Raw genomic sequence first — 7,385 nt, 5'->3', positions numbered from 1 at the left:
CCCTTTGGCCTTTCTACTGCCCCCAGGGTATTTACAAAGTGTATGGCGGTGGTGGCCGCCCACCTCAGGAGGCAAGGGGTGCAGATCTTCCCCTACCTCGACGACTGGCTGCTCAAGGTGCAGCAGCAGATGAAGTTCCTGCTAGACACCTGCGCAGCTCTAGGCCTACTGGTAATGAGGAGAAATCCACGTTACTTCCAATTCAGTGCATAGAATTCATAGGGGCGCTGCTAGATTCCCGAGTAGCCACGGCCTCCCTCCCACGGGACAGGTTCAAGACGCTCAAGGCTCTCATCGCCTCTGTCACGGCATTTCCTATAACCACGGCACGCGTGTGCCTTCAAATACTAGCCCATATGGCAGCATGCACCTACGTGGTGTGACATGCTAGGCTGCGGATGAGGCCCCTCCAGCTTTGGCTGGCCTCCTGGTACTCCCAGGCCAGGGACGGCCTGGACAAGGTTGGCACAGTGCCGCCCAGGGTTGTGGCAGACCTCCAATGGTGGTCCCTCCCGAGCAACATGCTCCGGGGTATCCCCTTCCGAGAGCCCCATCCCTCACTAGATCTAGTGTCGGACGCCTCGGACCTGGGCTGGGGAGCCCATGTGGGGGATTTCAAGACCCAGGGTATGTGGTCACCACAGGAGCTAACCCTGCACATAAATGTCAGGGAGCTCAAAGCCATATGCCTGGCGTGCGTGGCATTTTGCCAGCACATACAGGGAAAGGTGGTCAGAGTCCTCACGGACAACACGACCGCCATGTATTACGTCAACAAATAGGGGGGCACGTGTTCCCGGCCTTATGCCAGGAAGCCCAGCTCCTGTGGGAGTTTTGTATAGCCCACAGTATACTCCTTCGGGCCTTTTACCTGCCCAGCAAGAGCAACACGCTCGCGGACCGCCTGAGCGGGGTATTCTCCCAGCAATACGAGTGGTCCCTGCACAAGGAGGTGACCAGGTGGGTCTTCCTACAGTGAGGTGCTTCCCAGGTAGACCTGTTCGCCACCGCCCAGAATCGACAGTGTCCTCAATTCTGCTCCAGAGCGGGAGAGGGCGAAGGGGCCATATCAGATGCGTTCCTGCTCCCATGGTCGGGGCCCCTCTTGTATGACTTCCCGCCCTTCCCCTTAATAGACAGGGTCCTACAAAAGGTGAAGTCAGACGGTGCGAGGCTGATCCTCATAGCCCCGGATTGGGCCTGTCAACATTGGTACGGGTCCCTGCTGCAACTGTTAGCGGCCCCTCCTTGCAGGCTGCTGCTATGGCCGGACCTCCTCTCCCAGGAGGAAGGTCGCCTCCTCCATCCCAACCTAGCCGTGCTCCATTTGACAGCGTGGCTGCTTCCTGGTTGAATGAGGAGGAGGGGAGGTGTTCTGAGGATGTGAGAAGGGTCCTGCTGGAAAGTAGGAAACCCTCCACAGTGCGAACCTACCTGGCTAAGTGGTATAGGTTCTCTATGTGGGTGAGGGATAGAGGTTTCTCTCCCTCTTCTGCCCCTATCCAGCTTGTCCTCGATTACCTCCTGTCCCTTCGGACCCAAGGCCTGGCGCCCTCCTCCATCAGGGTGCACCTGGCGGCCATTTCGGCCTTCCATCCCCTGGTGCAGGGCCTGTCTGTGTTCTCCCATCACATGATGGCCCGGTTTCTGAAAGGGTTAGATTGGGCATTCCCTTACGCCAGACCCCCGGTCCCACTCTGGGATCTAAACCTGGTACTCTCCCACCTCACAGGGCCTCCTTTTGAGCCGTTAGCCACTAAGAACGCCACCTTGCACAACAGGTGGGACCACGAACACGTGGCTATCACCTCAGCCCGCCGGGTCTCCAAGCTCAGGGCCCTGACCTCTGAACCGCCCTATACGGTCTTTCATAAAGACAAGGTTCAGCTCCGCCCTCACCCTGCCTTTTTGCCGAAGGTGGTCTCGGCTTTCCATATGGATCAGGATATTTTCCTCCCGATCCTCTATCGGAAGCCCCATTCCTCCAATGAGGAACGCCGCCTGCACATGTTAGACGTGCGCAGAGCGCTGGCCTTTTACCTGGACAGAACCAGCCAGCTTTTCATTGCTTCGGCCGAGCACATGAAGGGGCGACCGGTCTCCACCCAGCGGATCTCCAGCTGGATCACTTCGTGCATTCACAAATGTTATGACCTGGCAGGGGTTCCTCCGCCTCCTATAGTGAAGGCTCATTCGACGAGATCCCAGGCCTCGTCTGTGGCCTATGTGGCTCATGTCCCTATTCAGGACAACTGTAGGGCTGCTACGTGGTCCTCTGTCCACACTTTCATCGCACTATGCGATTGTCTCCCAAGCAAGGGATGACGCTGGGTTTGGTAGGGCGGTGTTCAGCCCAGGCAACCCTTAAACTTTACACTTAAACTCCTACCCGCCTCCATCAGGGATAGCTTGGAGTCACCTATAGTAGAATACACATGAGCAATCACTCGAAGAAGAAAGGACAGTTACCTGTTCCGTAACTGGCATTCTTCGAGATGTGTTGCTCAGGTGTATTCCACATCCCACCCTCCTTCCCCTCTGTCGGAGTTGTTTGGCAAGAAGGAACTGAGGGTGGGGGGAGCACACAGCCCCCTTTATGGCGTGATATACCGGCGCCACTCCAGGGGTCGCAGCGGTGCTCCCACACTACGGATACTGCTAAGGGAAAAACTTCCGGCACCGGTGCACGTGGCGAGCACGCACACCTATAGTAGAATACACCTGAGCAACACATCTCGAAGAACGCCAGTTACGGAACAGGTAACGGTCCTTTCCCGGCTCCAGACCTAGCGTTCGGTGGTTAAAGAGGCCTTGGGTTGGCTGTATGTGTGCGCGCCACAGCACCCTGGGGGTCATCCACCCATAAGGCTGGACCTGTACCATCCCCCCAAAAGTGACAACCCTCCCCATACTATGCCACCCTTACTTCTGTGCTGTTGGTGGTGGCAGCACTGTCTACAGAGTTGGGGGGCAGGGGTGCAGGCAGGGGGCTTAGGACAGGGAGTTGGGGGGGGGGGGTGCAGGAGGGGTTCAGGCTCTGGCCTGGCCCCACTTACCTCAAGCTGCTCCGGGGTGGCAGCGGCACGCACCGGGGCCAGGGCAGGCTCCCTGCACGCATGCCCTGTCCCCGGCCCCGGAAGTGCTGCGGCCCCCGGGGGGGGCGGAGGGCTCCGCATGTGCTGCCCTTGCTGCGCCTCCAGGTACCTCCCCTGAAGCTCCCATTGACCGCGTTCCCCATTCCGGGCCAATGGGAGCTGCAGGGGGCGGTGCCCTCTGCCCCCCACCCCGGGGCCACAGGGACATGGTGCCGGCGGGCCATAGTTTGCCCACCGCTGGTCTTGACTCTCAGAAACACAGCTTAGCAAATTGTGGGGAAAAAATGTTGTGAAAATTTGTTGCCCCTTACAAGAGAAATTGGACTCAGTTGAGGTGCTGACCTGCCACTCCTTGAGCTCTGGGAACATCCATGCGCCACTTGTGCAAATTCTCATCAAAAGTGATTTTTAGATTGAAAAGTTGAAACATTAACTGCAAGGAAGTGCTGATACTCAGGAGGAGAGGAAAATCCACAGGAAATGCTGCACGGAGAAAATAACCATTGGGGTATTTACAAAAACATCTGAAGAAGTGAGGTTTTTACCCACAAAAGTTTATGCCCAAATAAATCTGTTAGTCTTTAAGGTGCCACCAGACTCCTTGTTGTTTTTGTAGATACAGACTAACACGGCTACCCCCTGATACTTGAAACCATTGGGGTGGTTATTGTAGGGTCTCTGGTGGGTACAGGTGTTGTAACCAGAGTGGTTTGTTATTGTAGGTCTACCCACATTGTTATTTTGGCAGGGCTGGAAGGTTGCAGACACCCCTCGTGTCACCAGGGAAGTGGGGGCGGGGGGGGGGGAAGTCACAGGGAACTGATGAGACTCTCCCCCTCAGGCATCCCCTGTGCCATCCCTGCTGGAATCTGCAGAGGGCCCACCCACACCAGAGATGCTGATCCTGAGCTGCTCCTCCAAGCTGCGGCTGCTGGAGGGGACACTACGGAGGCGCTTGCCTGATACGTTGCCGGTGTCAAGGACACACCTTTTTTCCCACGTGCCACTTCCTGGGACGGGGATGGGAGCATGGCACAAAGTTCTCTCTCCCCAGGGTGATGGGGTAGAGATTGGGCTGGCTGGGAGCAAGACCCTCCCCCCAGGTGCTGGCTGCTCTCCCAGCCGCCCCCTCCCCACTCACATCTCTTGTCTCCCAATGTCCAAACCCAGCAAATTCCTGCTGCTCACCCAGCGTAGCTGGCGGGACCTCCCCAGCCAATCACAGGGCAGATTGGCTCCATATCAAACAGTTACAGCACAGGCAGGCTCTGTGCCAGCCAGTCACTGCATGGGCAGGCTCCGTGCCAGCCAATCAAAGACCTGGGTACCTCTGGCTCCCTTAATGATTCCATGCCATCACATGTCTAAAGTGGGTGTGTGGGGGTCACCAGATCCTTTGTCCCCCCCCCTCCGCGCTCAGGGTCTCCCCTGCGATACCAGGCCAGGACCCACAAATAAGGAGTCAGACCCCTAAATCAGGAGAGTAAACCCAGGGTGGTGGTTAGAGACAGGCCCCGCCTCATCCCTCATACTCCCTTCCCCATATCTCTCTCCCCCACATCCCTGCCCCTCACCCCAACCCCTAGCATCCCCCACATCCCCCATTCACTCACCAATCACCTCTCCTTGCTGCTCCTCACATTCCCCTGCCCCCCCCCCCCATCTCTGGTACCCAGAGCCTGGGGCAGCCATCTTCCCTGGCCTCAGCCCCCTGAAATTATTGTGAGGTGGTGGCCATCTTGACTAAGGGCAGCCTGTGGTGTCAGCCCCTTTGGCAGGGATGGGAGAGGGAGGCCATGTTGGAGAAGGGCAAAAACCTCACCTAATGTGCAGATGATCACGAGATGCTGAAACCCCCCAATAAATAGTGGGTGGCTCCAAACAGAGTTGTGGGAGTGGGAATTGCTGCCTCTCCCCCAGCTCTGACCCCCCACCACCTCCATGTCTCTGGCAGGTCTATGGCACTGTGATGACCATAAACCAGGGGAACCCAGCTGTGCAGGAGGTGCTGGTGGATTCATGGCCTGAGTTCAAAGTCGTCCTCACCCAGCCGTGCAGAGAGGTGATGCCCCGCAGCCACCGTGCTGCACCTGGGAACCTGGATGGCTCCAAAGGATGTAGAATGGGACCCGAGGCCTTTCCTCTCTAGGAGACCCCAGGATGGGGGGCCAGATTGGCTCGGGGAGGAGACAGGGACTGGGATTCGGGGCCCTTCCTCTTCAGGGGGCCACAGGGTGGAGCCAAGCTGGTTTGGGGGCTGGGAATGGGACACACAACCCTTCCCCTCTGGGGGGCCCAGGGCAGGGACCAGGCTGGCTCGGGGGAGAGGGGGCAGGCAGATCAGTCATTCCATTGGGAATTCTCCCATCTTGGCTGTATGTCTCCCCCAACAGGTGGCATTGGATGACTGATTTCTACACCAACACATACACGGTGTACTACCGGGACCTACATGCCTACGGGCCCCTGCTGGCCAGTGTGGGTGCTGTCAACTGGGGACAGACCTTCTGCATCCATGGTAACATGTGCCCCAAAGCATCTGGGAGAGCCCCACAGCAACTGAACATATATGTCCTGTCTGGGCCAAACCCCAGGATCCCGCCCTACAATGCCAGCCCTGAAGCCCTCTGCTCCCCCCAGGCTACAAGGCTGCTCCCATGAGCCCTATGCAGGGCAGGAACATATGCGGTAGCCCCTTCCCAGTGCTGGGCTGAGGTCAGCTCATCTGACCACACCCTCTTCCCTGAGGGCTGGGGCTGGGGGTTTGGAAGCTCAGACTCCTGCCCCTCCCGACCCGTGTGCCAGAATGGGCTCCCCACACATATGGGCCCTTTTGTCACCACCATTCAGTCCCTTTCCCCACTGCTCATGGCCCATCGCTGCCCCCTGCAGGGCTCCAGGATGGAGTGTACGAAGTCTCCAAGGACATCGCCGAGGCTAAGGGGATCAAGCTGGAGGTGTTCTGCTACTTCACCTATTTTCACCCAGATCCCAGCTCCATGCCTGAGATCCAGTCAGTGTCTGCCTGTGTCACAGGGCCCCATAGGGGGCGTCGTACGGAAGGAAGCAGCCTAAGGGGTGGGGGCATTGGCCAGCATGGCACTGGGATTAGGGTGACCAGACAGCAAGCACGAAAAATTGGGACGGGGGTGGGGGGTAATAGGCACCTATATAAGACAAAGCCCCAAATATCAGAACTGTCCCTATAAAATCAGGACGTCTGGTCACCCTAACTGGGATCCCCAAGATCTGGCTATTCCTTATGCAGGGCCAAGGGCATTGGGGTCCTGTTGCCACCAGCAGAATCTCAGTGGGATTGGCACGGAGCCCAACCTCCTTCAGGGACACTGCAGGGACTGGGGAGCGTAGCCATTGGGTGCGACCAGCCATGGGGCGGGAGATACCTCTTCAGCTCCTGCACAGGGCCCCCAGCCTCTGCCAGGAAACCCTGATGTAAATGGCTTCTGTGCCACCAATGGGGCCCCATCCATGGCCCCTGGGGACCAGGCACTCCTTCAATCAGCCATCAGACCTGGCAGGGCTTGGGGAGTGAGAGACCGTGCTCCCCTATCCCTGCACCACATCTCACCTGGCCCAGGAGAGGAACCTTCCCTGTATACAGCCTGTTCAGACCTCGGCTTCTCACCCAGGATCCAGCACTTTAGGGATGGGGGGTCTCTATCAGGAAGGGGAATGAGACACTCAGTTCTAATGAGAAGAGATATTAGGCAGCCTCGCCACTGTAGGAGTAAGAGGGAAAAGGCCCCGTATCCCATTCTCCATCCTCTGAGCCAGCGGATCCCCTTTCTGGGGCCAGATCAGAGCTAGCGCCCCCTAGGGGGGAAGTACCTGTGTCCCATTTCACATCCCCCAAGCAAGGCAGCTTCCTCACCTCTCCACTTGACTCCATCATCCCCCTCTCCTGAGTCCCACAAGTTTAGCCAGATCTTGAGCCCATCTTACAATGACCTTCATGGGAATCTCCCCCTGCCCTGGGGGGGGAAGCCCAGTCTGATTGCCTCTCCCACACCCCCGCTGGCAGGGCCGGCTCTAACTTTTTTGCTGCCCCAAGCAGCAAAAAAAAGCGCCGCCCCCCGAGCCCCCCCGCCGAGCGCCGCACCGCCAGAGCCCGCCCCCCCCACCGAGTGCCACCGGAACCCCCCCCGCCAAGCGCCCTGCCGTGCCGCCGGAACCCCCCCCACCGAGCGCCGTGCCGCCGGAAACCCCCCCCAGCGCCGGGCCCCGCGCCGCCCCCCCCCGCCGAGCGCCGCCGGAACCCCCCCGAGCGCT

The 7,385-nt window shown here is 58.7% G+C and overlaps 1 pseudogene; it reads left to right on the top strand.

The window, feature by feature from the left end:
- Nucleotides 1-3,990: 3,990 nt before the first annotated feature.
- LOC113406327 overlaps nucleotides 3,991-7,385 on the top strand; it is a 17,879-nt pseudogene continuing 14,484 nt past the window's right edge.

The sequence above is a fragment of the Terrapene carolina genome, unplaced genomic scaffold (genome assembly GCF_002925995.2).
Source record: "Terrapene carolina triunguis isolate 2854851 unplaced genomic scaffold, T_m_triunguis-2.0 Scaffold90, whole genome shotgun sequence".
Classification (NCBI taxonomy): Eukaryota; Metazoa; Chordata; order Testudines; family Emydidae; genus Terrapene; species Terrapene triunguis.
The sequence above is the reverse complement of the archived record's forward strand: the minus strand, read 5'-3'. Positions and strand labels throughout refer to the sequence as shown.